The sequence below is a fragment of the Neophocaena asiaeorientalis genome, unplaced genomic scaffold (assembly GCF_003031525.2).
Source record: "Neophocaena asiaeorientalis asiaeorientalis breed wild unplaced genomic scaffold, Neophocaena_asiaeorientalis_V1.1 scaffold137, whole genome shotgun sequence".
Classification (NCBI taxonomy): domain Eukaryota; kingdom Metazoa; phylum Chordata; class Mammalia; order Artiodactyla; family Phocoenidae; genus Neophocaena; species Neophocaena asiaeorientalis.
In genome coordinates this window covers 264,396-287,774 of record NW_020171804.1, presented here as the reverse complement: position 1 = coordinate 287,774, position 23,379 = coordinate 264,396, and the positions used below count along the sequence as shown (strand labels likewise).

At 44.4% G+C, this 23,379-nt stretch overlaps 1 pseudogene; it reads right to left on the bottom strand.

The window, feature by feature from the left end:
• Positions 1 to 2,861: 2,861 nt before the first annotated feature.
• LOC112401129 (homer protein homolog 2 pseudogene) lies at positions 2,862 to 23,111 on the bottom strand (annotated as a pseudogene).
• Between the last annotated feature and the right edge of the window lie 268 nt (positions 23,112 to 23,379).

Genomic DNA, 23,379 nt, shown 5'->3' with positions numbered 1-23,379 from the left:
GAAAAAGGAAAAAGAATGATAAGAGTGAAGGTAGCTTGAGGGAATTATGGGACAACACCAAATAGACTAACATTTGCATTATAGGAGTCCCAGAAGGTGAAGAGAGAGAGAAAGGGGCAGAAATCTTATTGGAAGAAATAATGATGAAAAATTCCCTAACTTGGGTAAGGAAACAAACATCTGGAGCCAGGAAACCAAGGACTACCAAAAGAGAGGAATCCAAAGAGACCCACACCAAGCACACTATAATTAAAGTGTCAAAAGTTAAAGACGAGAGAGTTTTAAAAGCAGCAAGAGAAAAACAACTTGTTGCATACAAGGGAACCCCCATAAAACCATCATCAGATTTTTTTTTTTAGCATACACTTTGCAGGCCAGAAGGGAGTGGCATGATATATTCAAAGTGATGAAAGAAAAAAAAAACTTCCAACCAGGAATACTGTACCCAGTAAAGTTACCATTCAGAATTGAAGGAGAGATAAAAGAGTTTTATGGACAAGCAAAGCTAAAGGAATTCATCACCACTAAACTACCCTTACAAGAAATGTTAAAGAACCTTCTTTAAGCTGAAAGAAAGGCTGCTAAGTAGTAACAAGGGCACATATGAAAGTATAAATCTCATTTGTAAAGGTAAATATACAGTAAAGGTAGTGGTTTGATTACTTATAAAGCTAGTATGATGATTAAAAGACAAAAGTGGTAATAATGAGTATAGTAATTAGCTCAGGGATACATAAGATAAATATATGTAAAATGTGACATCAAAACCATTAAGCAGTGGGTGGAGAGGAGTAAAAATGTTGAGTTTTAGAATGGGCTCAAACATAAGTTGTTATCAACTTAAAATAGACTGTTATAGTTACAAGTTGTTATATGTAAGCCTCATATAACCAGAAAGCAAAAACCTACAGTAAATACACAAAAGATAAAGAGAGAGGAATATAAGCATACCACAAAAGAAATCAAGTCACAAAGGAAGAGGAAGAAGAAGAAGGAGGAAAAGAAGAGGAAAGAGAAGAAAGGAAGAGAGAGGACTATAAAAACAACCAGAAAACAATTAACAAAATGGCAGTAAGCATATACCTATCAATAATTACCCTAAATGTAAGTGGGCTAAATTCTTCAATCAAAAGATTTAGAGTGGGGCTTCCCTAGTGGCGCAGTGGTTGAGAGTCTGCCTGCCGATGCAGGGGATATGGGTTCGTGCCCCGGTCCGGGAGGATCCCACATGCCACGGAGCGGCTGGGCCCGTGAGCCACGGCCGCTGAGCCTGCACGTCCGGAGCCTGTGCTCCGCAACGGGAGAGACCACAGCAGTGAGAGGCCCGCGTACCCCCCCAAAAAAAAAAAAAAAAAAAAAAAAAGATTTTGAGTGGCTGAATGGATTAAAAAAAACAAGACCCATCTATAGGCTACCTACAAGAGACTCACTTTAAACGTAAGGACACACAGACTGAAAGTGAAGAGATGAAAAAAGATATCCCATGCAAATGGAAACCAAAGGAAAGCTGGAATAGCTATACTTATATCAGACAAAACAGACAATAAAAGACTGTAATGAGAGATAAAGAAGGGTATTACATAATGATAAAGGGGTCAGTCCAACAAGGGGCTATAACATTTATGTATGCACTGAATGTGGAAGCACCTAAATATGTAAAGTAAATATTAACAGGCCTAAAGGGGGGAATAGACAGCAACACAATAGTTGTAGGGGACTTCAATACCCCACTTACATCCAGACAGAAAATCAATAAAGAAACATTGGTCTCAACAACATGTTAGAGCAGATGGACTTAACAGATATTTATAGAACAATCCATCCAAAAGCAACAGAATACACATTCTTCTTAGGTGCACATGGAACATTTTACAAGATAGCTTGTATGTTAGACTGCAAAGCAAGACTTAATAGATTTAAGAGAATTGAAATCATATAAGCATCTTTTCTGACCACAATGGTATGAAACTAGAAATTAATTACACGAAGAAAACTGGAAAATTCATAAATATGTGGAGATTAAACAACATGCTAATGAACAACCAATGGGTTGAAGAAGAAATCAAAAAATACCTTGAGACAAATGAAAACAAAAATGTAACATACCAAAACTGATGGGATGCCGCCGTAAAAACAGTTCTAAGAGGGAAGTGTTTTTTTAAAAAATACATTTAATTAAACAAATATTTATTAAGCACCTACTTTGTGCCAGGCACGGTGTTATGCACCCTCACTGCATGCTGTCCACACAGCATGGTAATCTCAGAAATTAAAACCAAGAAAAGGAAAGTTGTCACAACCCTACAAACTGGGGGCGGGTGGAAGCAGGCAGAGTGCATATAGGCGATTCCCGTGCCAGAAAACACACCCACCAGAAACTTGTTTTCTTTCTCGGGACAAGTTTCTGCTAAGTGGTTGTTTTAAAGCATCTCTGTATATACTGAGAGGGAAGTTGCTGTCACCACACCCCCATACACTGAGGCTTGATGGACATTCGAATACTATGAATGCTACTCAAAAACAGGAGGTGGAAAGGGTATTTATATTTGGATTAGAAAATACTCTTTCAGTTCATATGGTTGCAACAGCCCTTCAGAAAGATATGGACATCCCTGCCCTGACTGCATAAACGTTTAAGGTAGACCTAGTTCTGGATTCTTGAGTCAGAATTGTCCAGTTGTCTGCAAACTTGCAAGGCCAGAGAAGCGAGGGGAGATTTCTGTTCTGGAGAGGAGAGAGTGGACGGCATCCCTGGTTTGGAAACACGCCAACCTGCACCTGCATTTACAGAAGCAACGCGAATGGGAGGACATCGTAGTGCTACTCTGTCTCACGCACACACTGGGGACTCAGAAATGGCCCTAGTGGTTGGCGCCCAGCATGGAGAGGCCCCTGCGGAAGTTGTGCAGGTCGTCAGTCTTCCCATCCAGCACCTCCAAGAAGCTCTTCAGCTCCACCTTCAGGTGGCGCTGTCGGTACTTACTCTTCTCAATGTCCGTCTTCAGAGAACACACGTTGTCTTCTAGGTTCTGACTGACTGCTGCCTCTAGTTTCTCAGCGATGTATTCACACTCTGACTGGAGTTGTGGAATGATTTCACTTTGTTTTTGGAGGTCTTTCAACTTCGTCTCCTTTCCTCAGAGTTCTGATTCCAGCTCCTCAACTCTTCTCTTCAACTGGATAGTCTTCTCCTTCTCTCTGTTTATCTCACTGCATTGCTCTTCCAGCTCATCACATCTTGTTCCAGAGCTGGTCGTTCTCATCGTGGCAGAGGGAGAACTGACTCTTCCACTGCTCCACGCTGGCTGCTGAGTCCTGTAGTGCCGTGGTCAGCTGGGTGTTGCCAGGAGGGAAGTTTATAGCAATAGATGTCTATCTCAAGAAACAAACAAAAAAAGTCTCAAACAACCTAACTTTATACCTCAAGGAACAAGAAAAAGAAGAACAAAGTTGAAAGTTTGTAGAAGGAAGGAAATAACAAAGATTAGAGTAGAAATAAGTGAAATAGAGACCAAAGAGACAATAGAAAAGATCGATGAAACTAAGATCTGGTTCTTTGAAAAGATAAAATTGCCAGACCTTTAGCTAGACTTACCAAGACAAGCAGAATACATAAAATAAATAAATAAAATCAGAAGTGAAAGAGGAATAAACAATTATACACCAAAAAATTGGACAACCTAGAAAAAATGGATAAATTCCTAGCAACATGCAACCTACCAAGACTTAATCATGATGAAATAGAAAATCTTAACAGACTGATTACTAGTAAGGAGATTGAATCCATAATCAAAAATCTCCTAACAAACAAAAGTCCAGAACCAGATGGCTTCACTGGTGAATTCTACTGAACATTCAAAAAAGAATTGATACCAGTCCTCTTCAAACTCTTCCAAAAAACAGAAGAGGAACGAACTCTCCCAAACTCATCTTATGAGGCTAGCAATATCCTGATACCAGAACCAGCTAGGGATGCCACAAGAAAAGAAAATTCCAGGCCAATATCCTTGATGAACATAGATGCAAAAATTCTTAACAAAGTATTAACAAATTGAATTCAACAATCCATTAAAATGATCATATACCATGGTCCAGTGGGGTTTATTCCAGGGATGCAAAAGTGGTTCAACATCTGCAAATCAATGTAATACATTAATAAAAGGAAGGATAAAAACCATATGATCATCTCAATAGATTCAGAAAAAGCATTTAACAAGATTCAACATCCATTTCTGATAAAAACTCAAAAATTGTAGGTACAATTTTTACTTTGTAGAAAATATTTTTCTTTATAGAGAAATTTTTTATAAAGAAACATAAAACTTCTTTGCTGAGACTTTCCATTTCTTCATTTTTTTCAAGAAAGTTTGTAATTGCTTATTGAAGCATTTTTATGATGGCTGCTCTAAAAATCTTGCCCCATACTTCCAACGGCCAGTTGAGCTTGGCATTGCCCTCGGTTGTCTTTTCTCATTCAAATTGTGGTTTTCCTTGTTCTTGTTATGACGAAGGATTTTCAACTGTATCCTGGATATTTTGGTTATTATGTTATGAGTCTTAATCTTATTTAACTCCTCTATTTTTGCAGGAAGTCACCCTTTTCAGGTTTAATGTATACTTTCAGGCCTACTTTTATGGGTTAGGGTTCCAAGGTTTAGTTTTTGGAGTTCTTGCATGGCAGCGCGGCCTGCGAGGCCGGCGTGCTTCCACTGGGCCTGGGGCTCTGTATGGCACTGGCTGGAGGTGGAGAGACTCAGGGCTCCATGACGCTTTCTCCCTTAGGTGTCTGGTGGGGGAGCCCACAGCACCAGCTCTGTTGGGCCTCCCCTCTCCCATCCTTGGGCCCGAGGGCAGCCTTTCCTGTTGTCTGCCTGTTTTGTCGATGCCTAGTGGCGATTCAGATTGCAGGCTCCTGCGCCAGCCCTGGGTTTGTGAGAGATAAAAAGCAATTCCGGGACATACAACATGTTATTCTCAAGTCCCGTGGCCCCAGCCTGCCTGACTTCTTTCCAGCTTTCAGGATCCTTTAATGGGTGTCTGCTGGATTATGTCCAGGGAGGAGGAACTGGAAAAGGGAGTCCACGCCATCCATCCTGTTCTGGAACTGGAAGTCCATTTCCGGGAGGTTTTACCATCACAATATTTTCTCTCTAAAACAAGGAGCCATGATGGCTCCTAGATGACAGCTTGGCAGATGGCAACCCACACAAATGGCACTGGGGCTTGAGGCTGCCGGAAGGTTCCCATCATTGTGAGGGGCGGAGAGAAGGCAGGCAGAGAGGAGCTGGGAGAGGGGTGCGAGGAAGTGGTCCAGAGCATCCTGCAGCTACCCAGCCTGCTGTGACCCCGGCCCCACAGACCCCCCCCCACCCCCGCGTCTGCTGGGGCACGAAGCACAGCACAGTGTGGAAAGTACAAATTATCTGGGACGGGGGGACAGAGGGATGAGGAAAAGGAAAAGGGAGACAGTGAGTGAGGACAGGAAGACAGGCTGCTTAGGGAGCCTCAGCATCCATCTAGCGTCTCCTCACGGACCTGGGGGCTGACATTGCTTGCGGGAGGCTCTTGCGATCCCTGTCCCCACCCCCCGGGCTCAGGGACCCCTGCAAGCAAGAAGGGAAGGCAGAGCCGGGCCTGGGGCCAGGAGGAGCGTGTGGGGACGTGGGGTCCCCAGGTGGTGCAGGAGGAGGCCACTTTTCTCAGCTGTTCCAGTCCCAGAGATAAAAATACCAGTTTGCAAAATCAGCTGCTAATCTTGTTGCTAGGTAGAGTTCAACCCCAGAATTGCCATTTTGTGCTAAGTTTGGCTGAACAGCTTTTCCTGGGAATTAGACTCAGACACAGGCCCAGGTCTTAGAGGGGGCACAAGGAGGCAGGCGCTTTGCTCATAGCCTTGCGAGGGGACAGACCAACAGACAGGGTGTGTGTCACACCCAAACTGTGGAGGGACAGTGGCCCCGTGGAGGAGTCCCCACTCCACGGGGAGTCTGTGTGGAGGCAGCACACGGGGCTGGGGGCTCCCAACGGGGAGGGGCTGGGGGCAGGGGATACTGCAGTGAGCACCCTTGGGCACCTTGGGGGCAGGGTTCCTGAGGTGCGGCCTAGAACCCAGCCCCTCCAGCTGAGGACACGGGGACCAGAAGCCCTAGGGGACTGTGAGCCCTGGAGGGGCAGGGGAGAGGGTTAGGAGCCAGGTGGAGGAGATGAGGCTGAGGTGCTCTGCACAGAAAGGCCTGGAAGATACATGGCCACAGCAAAAGGAGGCATCTTAATGACTGTAATTAAAATGCCAAGGCGGGTCTGCAGCGGCCAGGTGGTTGCTGAGTCCTGCTGAGGAGCTGCAAGGGCCTGAGACCAGGGGCCGCAGGCCAGCCAGGCCTCTAGGGCCTCTGAGCCAGGAGGGGGAGGGCCATGCCCTCCTGGGAGCTTACGCTCTGGTCCTTCTCCTTCCTGGCCTCATGGACCTCATGGGGACCATTGTAGGACCCTCTCCCCAGGCTGCTTTGTTCGTCTGTTGGTTTGCTGGTTTTGGCCACATTGTGTGGCCTGGCCCCCAGCAGGGAAAGTGCTGAGTCCTAGCCACTGGACCCCAGGGAGCTGCCTTCCCCAGCCTGCATTCGCACCCAGCTGCATTCTGCTTCCTCTGGGCCCCTGCTCTGCTGGGAGGCACGAAGTCAGAGACGGCTCAGGGCCCCTGGGGCCTGGTGGGGAACCCGAGCTTCCCGGGCAGAGGCCCACTGGGGGCCACACAGCAGTGGCACCAACCAGACTGGCTCCCGCCCTCTGCTCCCAGCCTAGAGCCTGGGTCATACGGAGGGGGCCAGGGGTGGCCCAGGGACCCATACACAGTCTGTCAGGCACAGTCCTCACCCCGTGTCTGCCGCCTTCTCCTTTCTGGACCCGGTTGTCAACAGCCTCTGCCTAGGAAGGCCACTAAGTTTGCCTCTCCAGGGCCCCTGGGAGGATGCTGACACCCGTGCCCCTCCAAGTGCAGGAAGGGCTCCCTAAAATGTGACATTGTAGAGGAGAAAGAATCTTGGGCCTGGGCCACGTGTTTGATTTAGAACACAGCCCTGGCAGTGCAAGAGTCTGGCCGGCAGCCACTGGAGGCCACGGGAGGGCAGCATGTTTTCTCTCCTAGAAGCAGGAGGCGGGGCTGCCAGTCCTGTCCCCCTCCTAAGGGGCAACCAGCTGTTCTTTTTGTTTGTTTGTTTTAATAACAGCTTTATTGAGGTATAATTCACATAGCATAAAATTCACCCTTTTAAAGTGTACGATTCAGTGGTTGTTAATGTATTCACAGAGTTATGCAACAATCACCACTATCTAAATGTAGACTATTTTCATCATCCCAGAGAGAAACCTCCTACCCATTAGCAGTCACTACTAATCCCACCCCCCCATCCGCAGGCCTAATCACCCACTAATCTGTCTCTATGAATTTGCCTGTTTCATAGGATGAAGTTGGACCCCTACCTCACACCATACACAAAAATTAACTCAAAATGGATTAACAACCCAAATATAAGAGTTAAAAGCATAACACTCTTGGAAGAAAAAACATAAATCTTCAGAACTTTGGATTTTATATTGGCTTCTTAAATATTATACCAAAAGCACCACCAACCAAAGAAAATTAGATAAAGTGGACTTCATTAAAATTAAAGTGGTTTTTTTTTTTTTTTTTTTTTGCGGTACGTGGGCCTCTCACTGTTGTGGCCTCTCCCATTGTGGAGCACAGGCTCCAGATGAGCAGGCTCAGCGGCCACGGCTCACGGGCCTAGCACTCCGCAGCATGTGGGATCTTACCGGACTGGGGCACGAACCCGTGTCCCCTGCATCGGCAGGTGGACTCTCAACCACTGCGCCACCAGGGAAGCCTGAAAATAAGGTTTTAATATCCAGAATGTAGAAAGAACTCCTACAACTCAACAACAAAAAGACAAATCAACTAAAATATGGGCAAAGGACTTCAATAGACATTTCTTCAAAATAAATATACAAATAATCAATAAACAGATGAAAAGATCCTCCATGTCAATACTCAATAGGGAAATGCAAAAACTACAATGAGATACACTTCACCCATACTAGGATGGTTATAATGTTTTTTAGAAAGGCAAATAACAAGTGTTGGTGAGCATGTGGAGAAATTAGAACACTTGCATATTCCTGGTGGGAACGTAAAATGGTGCAGGTTCTGTAGAAAACAATTTGGTGGTTCCTTAGAAACTTAAACATAGGATTACCATATGACCAAGCAATTCCACTCCTAGATATATGCCCAAATGAACTGAAAACAGGGACTCAAACAGATACTTGTGCACCATTGATCGCTGCAGCATTACTCACAATAGCCAGAAGGGCGAAAGAACAGAAATGTCCATCCACTGATGATTGGATAAACAAAATGTAGTATATCCATACAACGAAATAAAAATGAATGAATTTCTGATACAGCAGTTCACCCTTATCCATGGTTTCACTTTCCAAGGTTTCAGTTACCCAGGGTCAACTGTGATCCAAAAATACTAAATGGAAAAAGTTTAGACAATTCATAAGTCTTAAATTTCTGCCATTCTGTGTAGTGTGATGAAATCTTGTGCCATTCTGCCCGAGATCCCCAATCCCTGACATTGTCTGCTCCTGACATTCAACCACTGACATCATCATGGCTCGATGTTCCAGGATCACTCTAGTCAGATGATCCTCCTTCTCACATATGGTCAGAAGGTCAATAGTAGCCTGATGCTACATCACAATGCCTACTGCGTTCACCTCATTTCGTCTCAGCATGTAGGCATTTTCTCATGTCACATCATCACAAGAAGAAGAAGAGTTACTACAGTACGATAAAATATTTTGAGAGACCACAGTGACATAATTTTTATTACAGTATACTGTTATAATTATTTTATTGTATTATTGTTGTCAATCTCTTATTGTGCCTAATTTATAAATTAAACTTGATCATGGGTATGTCTGTATAGGAAAAAACACAATATACATAGTGTTCAGTACTATCTACAGTTTCGGGCATCCACTGGGGGGCTTGGAATGTTCCCCCTGTGGATAAGGAGGGACTACTGTACATGCCACACCATGAATGAAACTTGAAAACGCTATGCTATGGGAAATAAGCCAGATGAAAAAAATGGCAAATTGTGTGTGATTCCATTTATCTGAAATATCTAGAATAGGCAAATTCATAGAGCTAGAAAGTAGATTAGAGGTTACCAGCAGCTGGATGGTGGTGGGATGGGGAGTTACTGCTTAATGGCTACAGAGTTTCTGTTTGGAGTGATGAAAAAGTTTGGAAAGCGATAGTAGTGATGGTTGCACATAGTGAATGTACTTAAATCTCACTGAACTGTACACTTAAAAATGGTTGAAGTGGTAACTTTTATATTACATATATATTACAATAAAAACAACTTAAACTTTTTTTCTATGTATTTCGGTTCCAGGGGATAGACAGATTGCCTGGACAAGTTAGTTTGCCTCTCTAAGCCTCAGTTTCCTCATCTGCAAAACGGGACCGGATGTAATACCTATCCTATGAGGTTGCTGTAAAAATCAAATGACATAACACATGTAAGTACATAGCACCAAGTTTGGCACGTGATAAGGGCTCCTTAGGGGGGAGCGGTCATCATTTGTGTGTGTGTGTGTGTGTGTGTGTGTGTGTGTGCGAGAGACAGAGACAGAGAGAGAGAGAGAGAAACCTGTTCAGTTTCCAGTTTGATGCCATCCCTTCCTCGAGTTACTACTTCCAGCTGTGGTGGAGGACTTGGCTGGACCACTGCCCTCACTGAGAACAAGTAGAAAATCCAGATGAAAAAATTGGTTTGAAGGCATCAGACAGCTGCAGACAACCATGAATTGAGAAGCCAAGTTTCCAAAGAAAAGAGAATTGGAGAGATGTGAGCTCGTATTCTGCACACCACTTACATCTCCAGGTGTGAACCAGTTCTTGGCTTAGAGTGGCTAGGAATCTGAGCATGGGGCTACTACAGCTGAGAGGCAGGGAAGCCAGCAGAGTTCTCAGCACGTTCCTGGAGAAGCAGAGAAAATTTTAATTATAGCGCTGACAAAATAGCCAGCACTCAAGAGGCTGGAAGCCCCAAACTCAGATGTTGCCCCTGAAGCACTTGCCTATATATTTAATGCACATAATGAGAGACTAAGAAGCTAAGAGTGGAATTTTCAACAATCTAATGGTTATGAAGAGACAAAAATTGGAATTTAGGATCTGGGTTGGGGCCTGGGGAGGGCTCCACCCTAGGAATGGCCACAAACCAAAGATAGAAGGAGGCATAAAGACTGAAATCCTGCCTCCTGTTACTTTGGATTAAGATAGTCTGCCCACACTCTAGCTGCCTCCAGAGGATAAGATGAACACTCTATGGGGAAAGGTAAAAGAACCCAGAACCTCAATCAATTGTCATGGACTGTGTCCAACATTCAATTATAAATTATAGACATACCAAGGAAACCTCAGGTGACTCAGATCTTGGAGTTATCAGACAGACTTTAAAATAACTTTTTAATATTTTAAAGAAAATAGATGATTAGGGCTTCTCTGGTGGCACAGTGGTTGCGAATCTGCCTGCCAATGCAGGGGACACGGGTTCGAGCCCTGGTCTGGGAAGATCCCACATACCGCGGAGCAACTAGCCCCGTGAGCCCTAATTACTGAGCCTGCGCATCTGGAGCCTGTGCTCCGCAACAAGAGAGGCCGCGATAGTGAGAGGCCCGCGCACCGCGATGAGGAGTGGCCCCCACTTGCCGCAACTGGAGAAAGCCCTCGCACAGAAACGAAGAGCCAACACAGCCATAAATAAATTAATTAATATTTAAAAAAAAAAAAATAGATGATTAGATGAAGAATTTCACTAGAGGAAAAAAATATATATATATATACATTTTAGAGCTGAAAACACAATAATTGATATTTACAGTACAATTCATGTGTTTATGATAGGACACGAGAGAATAGAGTATTAATGAAAGTTGACTGATAGGATTAGTAGAAGATAGGACAGTAGAAAATATCAAGGCTGATGCACAAAGATGGAAAATACAGAAAATAATGCAAGAGATACATGGAACCTGTTGAAAAGTTCTAAAATGTGTACACCGGAGTCCTAGAAAGAGAAAGATATTGGAGCAGAAGAAATATTAGTGGACATAATGGCTGATAATTAAAAAAAATAAATGAATGCTATCAGTCCACAGATTCAAGATACTCAATGACCCCCCAAGCAGGATAAATACAATGGAACCAGAGTAAAAATAAATAACCATAAAGTAACTTCAAAGGAGTAACAATCAGACATAGTGGAGTTTTCAACACAAATGAATAATCAGAAGGCATTAAATAACATTTTTAAGTGCTGGAAAAAATAACTACCAACCTAGAATACTATAGAATTTGGTAGGAAAAATATTCTTCAAAAGTGAGGGTGAAATGAAGACATTTTAGGAAAAATAAAAACTTAAAAATGAGAGTCTTCATTGGCAGAATATCTACACTTAAAAAAAAAAAAGTACAGGGAGTTCTTTGGGCAAAAAGATAATCCCAGGTAGAAAGATGGAAACTGAGGAAGGAATAAAGAGTAATAGATGGAAAGGGTAAATCTAAATGAATAGTGACTCTATAAAACAACAACAATAAGGCCTTCTGAGGTTCAAAATGTACGTAAACCCATGGGAGTACAAGTTAACAATTCTGATAGTACTATAATAAGCAAATAGGTGGTGGATGGTGGTAAAAAAGGAAAGAGAAAAAATTTTTAAATAGAAATAAGTATACCTTGAGCCCTTCGTTTGTGCTGTGCCAAAGACAAAAAGGGGAAACACAATGTAGCTCTTCCCATATGATTGCATTCTGCTATGTTTTTTTGCTTTTGTATTTGATCTTCCCTTTCTGCATTTAGTATTCCCTACTCAACCTACTGAGTTATTTGTACTCCTCTAAAAAAGGAAGGAAGGAAGGAAGGAAGAAAAAAGAAAGAAAGAGAAAGGAAGGAAGGAAGGAAGGAAAAAGAAAGAAAGAAAGGAAGAAAGAAAAAGAAAGAAAGAAAGAAAAGAAAAAGAAACCTATTCTCTACCCCAAAGCTTGGCTCTTATCATGGAAAGCCAGGCTTTCAATTATATTGCTTTAGCTAAAGTTTATAAATTAATTCAGGTAGTAATGTATTTCTTGGTTCTCCACTATAATTACCTTTTCCATGAAGCAGTGAATATCACTGAATAAATGAGAGAAGGTCCCAGGCAACAAAAATTTTAGGGAAAGAAAAAGACTATGTAAATATGTAAAAATAAAATGCATGACAATAAAAACAAAAGAACTAGGAAGGTTGGAAATGGAAATAGAGAGTTTTAAGGTCTGGGAAGAGGTTAAAAGAAAGAGTGCTAATTTATGGTAGACCCTAATACCCTAACAAGTAAAGGATGCATATTGTCATCAAGGGTAACCGCGAAAAGAATAATAAAGGCATGTAAATAGTAAATAGTAAAATAATAGTAAAGGAATGTTTACAACACAGGGAATATAGTCAATATTTTATAATAACTATAAATGAAGTATAACCTTTAATAAGCGTGAATCACTATGTTGTACACCTGAAACTTAAATAATACTGTACATCAACTATACCTTGATACATTTTTTTTTTAAAGTAAAGGGATGCATAATTAACAGGCTAATAGATGGGAGACTGGAATAATAAAAAAAAATCCAAAAAAAAAAAAAGAGGCAAGAAAGGAGAGGATTGAAAGATTATAAAACAGGTGGGATAAATAGAAAACAAGGATTCACATAGTAGGTATAAACTCAAATATGTCAGGAAGTACATTAAAGGTAAAGGGACTAATTACTCCAAGATAAATACTAAGACAGACTGGATCAAAACAAATTAAACTGGTAACTGCCTGATCGGGTGCCGCCTAGACTCGGAAAGGGCCGCAGTAAGAAGTCTGACGCGGCCTCCAGCCCCCGGGAACTCAGAATCCAGCTGGAAATGGAGCTCCTGGTGAAACAGGAGCTGGAGGACTTGTACCAGCAGCATCATCACTCACTGCAAAGCTACAGTAATTACCCAGGGTGGCCTTAGTCAAGGATAGACAAATAGACCAATGGGGGGCTTCCCTGGTGGCACAGTGGTTGAGAATCTGCCTGCTAATGCAGGGGACACGGGTTCGAGCCCTGGTCTGGGAGGATCCCGCATGCCGCGGAGCAACTAGGCCCGTGAGCCACAACTACTGAGCCTGCGCGTCTGGAGCCTGTGCTCCGCAACGAGAGGCCGCGATAGTGAGAGGCCCGCGCACCGCGATGAAGAGTGGCCCCCGCTTGCCACAATTAGGGAAAGCCCTCGCACAGAAACGAAGACCCAACACAGCAAAATAAATTAATTAATTAATAAACTCCTACCCCCAACATCTCCTTAAAAAAAAAAAATAGACCAATGGAACTGAACTGAGTCCAGAAACAGGCCCACACATGTATGACAACATTAACACTTGCTTATAAATTGGGGGAAGAAGAGTCTTTTCCAGAATTACTGCTGGGTGAATTGAATGCACGTATGGAAAAAAAATCTTGATGTTTACTTTGTATTACACACACACACACACACACACACACGACACACGTGCACATGCACATACACACTCTTAATTCATAAGGATTGTAGAACTAATTCAGAGGGAGAAACGATAAAGTTGTAGGAAAAAGACCTAGGAGAATATCTTTATGACCTTGGGGGTAGGCAATAACTTCTTAAATAGGATATAAAAAGCATAATGCCATGGAGGAAAAAATTGATACGTTTAATCACACTGAAATTAAGAACTTACATTTATCAAAAGATACTATTAATAATGTGCGAGAAGGTGAAAAGCCAAGCCACAGAGTGGCAAAAGATATTTCCGATGCATATATCTGACAAAGGATTCTGATCCAGAATATTCAAGAATTTCTACAAATCAGTAAGAAAAAGACAAGCAACCCATAGAAAAATTGGGGAAAACATGAACTGCACTTCACAAAAAGGGATATCCAAATGGCCCAAAAACATATGAGAAGGTGCTCACCCTCAGGTTATCAGGGAAATGAAAGTTAAGATCACAGTGTCACACGCACCCACCTGAACGGCCCCAAATCTTACAACACCAGTTCTTACTAGCTAGACTGTAGAGCAGCCAAAATTCGTATATTGTGTCGGTGGGAATGTAACTTGGTACAACCACTGTGGGAAGAATTGGCAGTGTCCATTAAAGGTGAACATACTCATCCCCAATGACCCAGAAATTCACTCCTAGGTATTGGCCAAAAGAAATGCACACACGTTCACCGAGACATGAGCAAGGATGTTCACAGCAGCATAATGGATGCAGGAACAGTGGTATAGTTGCATGGTTGGAGATAGTGTGGCAATGAAAATGTTGCTAGTCCTAGACACAGAAACATGTTTGGACATCACATGGTATTGAGGGGGAAAACCTGGACACAAATGAGAAAATGCTTCACAGCTGCAATTGTTGAAACCTCACAAACAGTCCATACTAATCTGTGTTGGCAAAGGTTGCTATAGCGGCTGTCACAGTGGGGGTGGGGTCGTAACTGGGAGAGGATAGGAAGCATGCAGCCATTGTTTTGTTTCCTAACCTGGGTGCTGGGTGAAAGTGGAAGTTTTTTGTGGGTACATACTTCTGATTTGTGCACTTTTCTGTATATATGTGATACCTCAATGAAAATAATTATTTAAAATAATTATCTTTCTTGAACTTTGACCCATTCTGTTGCCCTCTCTTCCTCCTTTTTGCCCCAATGAAGATGCTTCTTATTTAAATGTTTTTTAAAAATAATCTCGAATTTACAGAAAAGTTGCAAAGTAGTACAAAGAGCACCTATATGCTCTTCAACCACATGCCCCAATTGTTAACACATCACTGCATTTGCCTTATAAATCTGTTTCTCTATGTATTTTTTCTGACTCATGTGATAATAAGCCATAGGCATGATTCTTCATTATCCCTCCACGCCCCTGTGCAAAACAAGAGTCCTCTCCTACATCAACCCAGTACGACTGTTGAAATCAGGAAATTATTCTTGCTCCAATATCACCATCTAATCCCATGCAAATGTTGCCTGTGGCCTTAATAATGTCCTTTATAGGCTCAGCATTCAGCCCAGGACCCCGAGTTGCATTTAGCTGTTGTGTGTGTTCAGTTTCTTTCTGCCTAGAGCAGTTCTCCAGTCTTTCCTTCCTTTTGGGCCTTGAAATTTTTGAAGAGTTCAGGTCTGCTGCTTTGTAGAATGTCTCGTTTGTTTTACTTCCCCTGTGTTCCTCATAAATGATGCAGAGGTAATGTTGCAATGTCGATTTGTTCCACTCTGGTGATGCTCACTTCTGTTGTGTGGGTAAGATTGTGTCTGTCAGGTTTCTCCACCTGTGCTCTTCATTCCTTCCTGTAGATCTGAGTTTCCACCTGGTGTCATTTACCTTAACTGTAGTGTGTGTCTTGTGTCAGTGGACTCTCTTAGTTTTGTTTATGTGAATTTATTTCAACCTTTTATTGTTTAAGGACATTTTTACTGGATAAGAATTTGGGGGGGTTGATAGCTTTTTTCTTACAGCACTTTGATGATGTCATTTCATTGTTGTCTGGCTTCCATTGTTTCTGGTGAGAAGCCTGTTATAATTCTTATAATCATTCCCATGTAAGCAACGTGTCTTTTTTCTCTGGCTGCTTTCAGAATTCTCTTTGGTTTTCAGAACTTTGTCTGTCTGAGTGTGGTTCTTATTATATTTATCCTGATTGGGGTTTGTTGAGATTATTGGATATGTAAATTGATGTTTTTCATCAATTTATGAAAATTGGGGTTTGTTGAGATTATTTATCCTGATTGGGGTTTGTTGAGATTATTGGATATGTAAATTGATGTTTTTCATCAAATTTGGGAAGTTTTTGACCATTGTGTTTTCATTCATTCTGCCTCAATTTCACACTCTTTGCTTTGAAACTCCAATTATACGTGTGTGGGATCATTTTATATTGTTCCACAAGTCTCTGAGGCACTATTCATTTTCCTTCAGCCTTTTTACTCTCTAATCTTCAGATTAGATAATTTCCATTGATCTATCTTTATATACATTTTCCACTTGGGGACTGAAATTTCCAATCCATTCACTGATTAAGACCATATCTTTCTTTAATTCTTTGAACACAGTTATAATAGCTGCCTTAAAGTCTCTAAGTTCAACATCTGGGTCATTTTGTGTCCAGTTTTTCAGCTTTTGTAGATTGCTTTTTTCTTTCCTGGGGATCATATTTCCTGTTCCTTTGTATACATAGTGATTATTTTATAATTGACTGTTGGACATTATGACTAATATGTTGTAAAACTCAACATTCTGTTAATTTCCTCTGAAGAATTTTGACTCCTGCTTTGTAGGCAGTTCAGTCACTGGCTGATGACCTTGGTTTTGTGCTTTGTTGTTGCAGATCCTGGAAAATCCAGGGTGTTTCCCAAGGCCCTCTAATTTAGCATGACCCGATCCTGCCCAGCCTATATGCACAGACTGACTCTTGGCCAAGGACTTGCAGGTCCCCACATGGAGTTCTGGGGACCTGCACACAGCTCCCTCTTCTCTGGCATCCTGTCCCACATACTCCCACTGCTTCTCTGCCCGATCTGGTCTTTACCTCAGCAGGTCCATGTGACCTCTGTGCCACAGAGCTGAGTGATTGTAAGTTGTCCTTCTCTCAGGGATTCAAGTCTGGCCTGTCTGTCACCTATGGCCTGCAGACAGTTGTCTCATACATTTCATCCAGTTTTATGGTTATCTCTGGTGGAAAGGTTATTCTGGTCCCAGCTCATCCACAGTGTCTAGACATGGAAGTCACAAGTAAGCTTTTTGATGGAGAAGGTGGCACTTGTCTCCACCCCCTGCCCCCACACCCTCCTTGAGACACTGTGCCCCAGCCACTGGACCCACCACCAGTGTTCTCTGCCTGGACACTTCTCAACTCTGGCTTCCAGGACTCTTTCCTCTCCTAGTTCTCTCACCCTCAGCTTTCTCCATCTGATCTCTTTGATCAACCCTTCCTCAGACCGTCTGCTCAATGCAGGCTTCCCCCAGAGACCCACAATTAGCCTTTTACTCTCTTCCTGGCGACGTTCACTATGGCTCCCACCCTCGTCCTCCTGATGATTCCCTGGTCTGTACCTTCAGATTCCATCTTTGCTCTGGCCTGCAGGTCCATCTTCACCTGATGCTGCAGGTGGTGGTGCCAGGAGGCGCTGAGTGGAACTTAATGCCTTTAGCCCAAAGCTGCTCCTCTCTTGTGTCTTCCCCCAACCCTGCCCCCTCAGCAGGAGTGGTCATGCAGCCCTGCCCCCACCCCCACCCCTACTCACTTCTCCCTTGCAATGGCCGCCAAGTCCTGATGCCAGATGGGTACCTTCTAGCCCCCTGCCAATAATGGTAGCTGTTATTAAGATTGTTAACGTCAACACCATGAAGAAGGTGAGAAGTGCAGTTTCCACAGTGTGGCCCCTAGCAGCTTCTCTTGGGAGTTGAGAGAAAGGGGAAGCTGAGGAGGGTTCAGGAGACCCTGGGTCCTAGGGTAGGACCAGAGTCAACATGGCCGCCCTGCAGAACCCTGGGCAGAAAGCCCTGGGCACCAGCCACTTTGATAGAGACTCAGCCAGGTAGGAGCAAGGGAGCTGTGGTGGTGTGAGGGGCAACCTGCCTGGGAACCGACCGCAGTCGGGGCTGCTTTGGAGCCTGTGCACACTGACTGCTATGAGGGTCCAGGCCCACCAGCCAGTCTGCTGAGACCCCAGCTGAGGTCCTGCCTTCCAGCTGTATGGAGAGGGCTTCTGTAGTCACCTTTCTGAAGGAGAAGGAGCCTCCTCCTCTTGTGACTGTCCTATATGAGAGCCCTCAAACCCTAGTGGCCTGCCAGGCCTGGGGGCATGCCGTGCAGGAGGGTCAGGGACCGGGGAAGGGGCAGGAGGGCTGTGTCCATGGTGTGAAGCTTCTGATCCACCAGGAAGGCCAGGTGCAGGCAGCAGCTGGTGGAGGCCAAGGCACCCTGGGCTGGGGCCTGGGCAGGAGTGAGCCCAGTACACTCTGCTGGCCTCCTGGCAGAGTCTACCCGCCCCCTCTTCCACCCACTGTCCTCAGGACCCCTGGGTGGAGGGAGCCCAGAAACCTGGGAGACCCCTATGTGATGACTGCCAGAGCAGGAGACCCTGCACACGGGGGTTGGGGGCACCTCAGAAGAGGGCTGGGGGGAGTCCTGGCAGGATGAGGGAACGTGGCCCTCTGGGGAGAGTTTAAAGTGTTACCTCCCCTCTGCTACCCGAGACCCACGTTTCCGGGGTGTGCGAGGAGGCAGCACGCTCAGAGGTAGGCGTTGCTTCCCTGGGGCTAAGGCCTGTGATCTTAAAGTTCTGTTTCCATCATTTGGACCCTTTCCGGGTGGCGCTGCACGACCGGCTGGATCACTTGCCCCTACGCCTTGGGAGGGCTGGGCTGCCCCCAACCCTTACTGCTGTCGACCCTACAGCTCAGAGCCCAGTGTCCTCATTCGCAAAGAGGTGACCATGTGCCCGCATACGGAGGGCCACGGCTACACTAGCACTTGAGTCACCCTGGCTGTTGGCCGCCTGGCCGTGGCCTGACACCTCTGAGGGAGCGCATGCCTGCAGTGCCCCATAATTACGGTGGCTGTGTGCAAACTGCATTATATTTGGCTCCCCCCACGCACGAGGCTCTTGTCTCCACGGAGCTCTGCCTCCCCACGTGTCACGTGGCCCGGCATCTCCATCCCCTCCTCCGCGTATCTGCCAGGCCAGTCCCAGTTGGGGGTGATTTGGGTTGCTTCCAGTTTTGGGTTATAAATAGCACTGCTATGCATGTCTTTATTACAAATCCTTCTTTCCTCCCAAACCCTGAATAACCGGTGCCCCGTGAGTGCATCCTTCCAAACCCTCCTTGCTTCCCGGCGCGTCCCACCTGCGCCACGTAGACCCTCGCTATGGACGGTCGCCTGGCAAGTGGACAAAAAGGCACCAGGGGCAGGAATGCAGCCCCTTCCAGGTTCATGGGCATAAACAAACCAAACAAAAACTAAAGGAAGGAGCACCCAGTACTTCCTGATGTTTTAGTCCTTTAAATTTAGAACAAGCTCCTCGTGCACCTGGGCAGAGGCTGTCAGGTGCCCTGGGCCCTGGTCATTTCCTGGTCAGGGCTGTTGGGTTTGTTTACTTACCTTTTTTTTTTTTTTTTTTCATATTCTCATTGACTTTTAAAAATAGTACAAATATAATAAGTGAAAACATTCTTATTGTGCAAAGTTCACCATAGTTTTTGCATTTCTTCTATGGTATTTTACTTTTTTTTGAGTCTCTATGAGTCATTTGTATTTTCGTAGAAAATTTTCCATTTCAACTACGTTTTTCCAATTTATTGGTGAAGTTCTGTGCATAGTGTTCTTTTGTAACCTTTATCTCTTTATTTCATTTTTGTCCCCCATTTTAACCTTTTTGGACTTATTTTTGTTATTGACCAGACATCAAAAATTTGTCTATTTTACTATGAAAAATTTTTTCAAAGACCCAGCTTTTGGTATTACTGGTTAGTTTTACTATCCCTGCATTGGCAGGCGGACTCTCAACCACTGCGCCACCAGGGAAGCCCCCTACTGGTTGTTTTTTATTTCACTAGTTTCTGTTTGGCATTATCAGACTCCTCCCTTTACCTTTCTTGAGGTTGTCATTCTTTTCCAGTGTCTTCAGCTGTAAATCTTAGTTTATTCTCAATCTCGCTTGTTTTCTAGTAAGTCAAGCTGGCTTATCTCCCCTGAACACTGCTTGGCTGCATCTCACAGCGTGTGAGGCATGGTGGTCACTTGTGTCCGTTTATAAGTTTCATTTTTGTAGTTTCTGTAGTTTCTAATTTAAATTTCCTGCTGAGTGGATGTAATTGGCTTCCTGTAGTTATTTATTTTTAATGTTATTGCGCTGTTGTCACTGATTCCTGCTTTTGTAGAAATTTTTGAGACCCTCCTTTGTCTGCTACTTGGCCAATCGCTGGGACTGTTCCATGTGACTAGAAGAACATGATTCTCCACACGTGTTACCAACATTTTGTGTAATTTCATGGTTACCAAAGAGGAAAGTGGGGAGAGATAAATTAGGAGTTTGGGATTAACATAAACACACTATTGTATATATATATCAGATAACCAACAAGGACCTATACAGTATAGCACAGAGAACTATGCTCAATATTTTGTAATAAGCTATAAGGGAAAAAAATCTGAAAAAATACATACATACATAATATATATCTCTGTGTATATATATATATATATATAAAACTAAATCACTTTGCTGTACACCTGAAACTAACACAATATTGTAAATCAACTATACTTCAATAAAAATAATCAATCAATACTATTATAAAGCTAAAAAACTTTTAGGGGTAATTTACATACATAATGACATGTCACACATGTAAATTACATTCACATAAAAATGCACTGATTTTAAGTGTACAGTTTGCTACATTTTTGACAATGTATATACACTTGTATAATCACAAAGAAATACAGACCAGTTCTACCACCCCAGGGACTTCCCTCGGGCTGCTGGGAGTCAATCCCCACATTGCCTGAGCAGTGCAGCTGCTTTTCTGATTTTTATAACCATGGATTAGTTCTAGAATTTTGTAGAAATTGTATCCTGCAGTATGTGTTCTTTGTGTCTGGATTCTTTTGTTCAACTTTAGTTCCAAGAGATTCACCCATGTTGTCAAGTGTATCAGTAGTTGTTCTTATTTACATACACTGATTTGTTTACCCTGCCCTCCCATGTGTGGACATTTACGTTGCTTCCAGTTTCAGCTATTATGAATAGAACTGCTATAAACATTGCTGTACAAATTCCGTTGTTTTTCTTTTGACATACAATTTTTTTCTTTTGCGTAAATACCTGAGTGGAATTAGTGGGTCACAGGGAAGGTATTTGTTTAGCTTTGTAAGAAATGGCCGAACAGCTCTCCAAAGTGGCCGTCTCTAATTTCTGCCCATTTTCCTTTATAGTGCTTTGCGTCTGTTAACAATAGCAAATCCTAACAGCTATTAGGTATTAGCTCCTGTCACAAAGCAGAGACTCCCAATTGGGATCAGAATTAGATCCCCGAGCTGGTGTGTACTCAGGCCCTTGCTCTTTCTGTAGCAGTGGGCTCTGCAGACATTGGCTCCTTAGGACTGACACCTGGAGAACTGGTGGGCTATGCTCACGGGTAAGGTGGCAGGGACCACCGCTTGTCCCCCCTCCAAGATGCCTTCTCCCCTCTTCTACAGTGACAGATCCCCACATTTTAGCTGGGTCAAGACCTTTTCCCCAGCATCCTTTGCAGCTAAGTGAAGTCGTGTGATAGATTCTGGCCAACGGGTCATCATGGGGAGGGTCATGTGGCCAAAGCTGACAAGGGCACTCTGTCCATCCTCCCTTTTGCTATCTGGCCACTAGGAACACGGATTTGATGGTTGGGTCTCCATGTTGGGGTCCCGGGAAGAGGGCCTGCCCCTAGTGGTGGAGCAGAGCCGTAGGCAGCTGGGTCCCTGAAGGCTACATGGAGCCAAGCAGCCATGTGATCACCAGGGGTGCCACCTCTGGGTGCCTGGGGAGAAGGGAACAAACGTCTGTTTCAAGGCAGCCCCTAGCTGTTGTACACAGGTCCTCTGTATTGGTGCTGGGGATCCCAGGCCTGCAGCCACTTCAGCATACGCTTCAAGCATGTTGGTGGAGGGCGGGCAGGTGAGCACAGGAGGGACCTGAGTGCAGGGTCTCCTGACTCATGTCAGGAGGCAGTTTCCATATGACATTTCCTGTGTCCGTGGCGAGGGAGATACAAGCTGGGCATGGCTCCCTGGCCCCTCCTGGCCATGTGGGACCCTGGTGTCATGCTGCCTGCCCCGCTGGCCTGAGCAGCCCTGGTTGATGGAAACGCCTGTGTGAGCATGTGGGAGGGAGCATCGGCCAGCCAGAGGCCTGGGGTTGGCTCAGCAGGGGTCCCTGCACCCTGAGTGTGAATCTCCCAGACGGACCGTGCTGTCTACCTTGTGCTTGGATGTCTGGAGAGAAAGGAGGAGGGCTGGAGGGTTTGCGCCCTCATGTCCGTGGGCTGAGCCCTTGGACAGGCCAGGGGACACTGCCCATGTCCTACTGGTTAGCTTTATTACTCTGTTTGTTAGTCATTCAGGTGGCTCAGACTCCCTTGGAGGACTCAGGTACCAAGCAGAATGTACAGATGAACAAATGACAGATGTGGTGGTGCCTTTGCAGGCACTCTCTCCTCCGTCCTCTTCATTCCTTAAACACACCAGCTGGTTCTGGCCACAGGGCCGTTGCATGGCTGTTTTTTCTGCCTGAGATGCCCTTTCCCCCTATCTTAGTGTCTCTCTGCCATTCAGATCTCAGCTTAAATGATGTCACCTCCTCAGAGAGGACTTTCCTGGGCACCCACTCTGAAGTTGTCACCCTGTCACCCTCTTTGCTTTAAATCTGGGTAGAGCAAATATCACTACCCAATGTTTTCTTGTTTGTTCCTTGTTGGTATTGGGTGTAAGCCCTGTGAAGGTGGCAACCTTGCCCATCTTGTTCCCTGGTGTGACACAGTGCCTGGGCAGAGCTGGACACAGTCGGCACACATTCACTTCATGCACGAGGCCAGTAGTCACCCTTGAGCAGAGTGTAGTGATTGAGGGCACCAACTATAAAGTCAGGCGACTTTGGAAGCCAGTACTGATTTTTGCCATAGATTAGCTGTGTGATCTCAGCCCTGTTACAGATCTGTGCCTTGGTTTCCTCATTTGTAAAAGGAGGCTAATGATAGTCCCTATCTTGCAAGGTTGCCGTAAGTGTATATGAAGTGGTGGATGTTGGACCTTTAGAAGAGTTTCCATAGTGTAGTGAGTACATTGTAACTTGTAGCTATGGCCTTCATCATCATCATCACCACCACCATCACCATCATTACCACAATGACCGCCATCACCACCACCACCACCATCACCACCATCATTCATCATCACTACTACTGCCTCCATCACCATCACCACCATCATCACCATCATTATCACCATCACCAACATCACCACCATCAGTCACCATCGCCACCATCACTGCTACCATCACCATCCCCACAACTATCATCACCATCATCACCATCACCATCATCACCATCCCCACCACTACTACCATCATCTCCCCACATGCCTGCCATAGTGTCCTGCATGGGCTGCCATGTCAGGGCCAGGTGATTGGAGATTGATGAACTAGGGTCTTCC